Below are 1,892 nucleotides of genomic sequence, written 5' to 3'. Positions count from 1 at the left end.
CCAAACACACTCAAAGCCCACCCAGGACCCCACCCAACCCCTTTTCTGGGGGGGCTTCTCTGGGCACTGGTGGTGCTGGGAGCCCCCCCGGCTGCGGGCGAGGAGCTCTTGGGTGAGCGGGGGGTGGGAAGGGGGAGGGCGGTGGGAAAAGGGGGGTCAGAGGGGATAAAAGGGGTGGTGGGACCCCAAACTGAGTGGGAGGGGAGTGGGACACCCAAAAGGTGGAGGAGGACTGAGGTTCATGGGGAATGGGTGGGAGAGGAGAGAAAAGTGGGGAAAGGGCAGGGAGGAACCCCCAAGCTGAGCGTGAGGGGGCTGGGGAGTGGGGGATGATGTGGAAGGGGTGTGGAAAAATGTCGGGATTGGGACCACAAAACTGATCTGGGAGGGACTGGGGATTGAAGGGACAATGGAAAAGTGGAAGGATAAGGGAGAAGGGTGGAAAAGAGAGGGTGGTCTGGCAGGTCCAACAATCCCATGGAGGTCTTTGGGCCCAAAAGCACTGGGAAAATGGGGTGGCTCCCTGAGCTCCCAACTGAACTCCCAATGGTGGGGTGCTGGGGGCTGCTGGATCCAATCCCAGCCTTGGGTTATGCCAACAGGTTCAGTTTAGAAGATTTACAGAGGTGGGACTGAACCACTTTTGTCCCCCAGGTTTTAAAGATGGTAAATCAGATCTACTGAGAGAAATGAATTATTTAGGGTTACAAAGAATCAGACAAAAAATCTTCATCAGAATTACTTACTACACAATAGAAACACTAAAACTACCAGCAGTACAGCATAAGAAAGGACAGTGTCTACACTAAAGCAATTGTTGAAGCAATTCTACTCAAGCTGGCACCAAAGCAAGAATTATGAATTAGAGAGGGATGGAACTCCCCCAGACCAACGCTCGGGGGGAGATCTCTGCTCTCAACCTCCAGCACTGACCTTGGGGGGTCCCCAGCCAAGGCAGGAATCTCCACACACCCCCCAAGAAGGGTTCTGTTGGCACAACCTGCCCCTGGCAAAGGGGACTGGCCCTTTCTGGTAGAAAGGGATGGACTGACAGTCACTGGACTCCAGGGGTTGCCTCACCATCAGGGGGGTCATTCGGGGTGGGAGCAGCGGCCGAAGCTCCTCCCACAGTTGGGGCACTCGTCGGGCCTTCCTTTACTGGTGGGTCCGTTGGTGTTTGGTCAAGGTAGAGCTGTGGGTGAAGCTCTTCCCACACTCCTCACACTTGTAGGGCCTCTCCCCGGTGTGGATGCGCCGGTGGGTGACGAGGGTGGAGTTCCGGTTGAAGCCCTTCCCGCAGTCGGTGCAGTGGAAGGGCCTCTCCCCTGTGTGTATCCGCTCATGCAGGAGGAGATGTGTGCTGGTCTGAAACCTCTTCCCACATTGCAAGCACTTGTAGGGCCGTTCCCCAGTGTGGATGTGCTGGTGTCTGATCAGGTGGGAGCTGTCCCTGAAGCTCTTCCCACATTCCAAGCACGTGTAGGGCTGTTCCCCAGTATGGATGAGCTGGTGGTTGCGGAGCTTCGAGCTGTCCCTGAAGCTCTTCCCACATTCCCCACACGTATTGGGCCGTTCCCCAGTATGGATGAGCTGGTGCCTGCAGAGGTGGGAGCTCTTCCTGAAGCTCTTCCCACATTCCCCACATGTGTAGGGCCGTTCCCCAGTGTGGATGAGCTGGTGTTGGATCAGGTTGGAGTTGCTCCTGAAGCTCTTCCCACATTCCCCACACGTGTAGGGCCGTGCCCCAGTGTGGATGTGCTGGTGCCTGAGGAGGTGGGAGCTCTGCCTGAAGCTCTTCCCACATTCCAAGCACCTGAAGGGCTTCTCCCTGCTGGGAGGCTGCTCAGGGACCACCAGCTCGGAGCTCCGGCTCAAGCTCCGGCCGCCTTCCC

General features: G+C 57.1%; 1 pseudogene; it reads right to left on the bottom strand.

Moving 5' to 3' along the window:
• Positions 1 to 1,038: 1,038 nt before the first annotated feature.
• LOC114071898 lies at positions 1,039 to 1,887 on the bottom strand (annotated as a pseudogene).
• Positions 1,888 to 1,892: the final 5 nt, after the last annotated feature.

Source organism: Empidonax traillii, unplaced genomic scaffold, assembly GCF_003031625.1.
Source record: "Empidonax traillii isolate 1590-97213 ecotype Southwest subspecies unplaced genomic scaffold, ASM303162v1 scaffold2413:size24926, whole genome shotgun sequence".
Classification (NCBI taxonomy): domain Eukaryota; kingdom Metazoa; phylum Chordata; class Aves; order Passeriformes; family Tyrannidae; genus Empidonax; species Empidonax traillii.
Note: the sequence above shows the minus strand (reverse complement) of the source record. Positions and strands in the feature narration are given on the sequence as shown.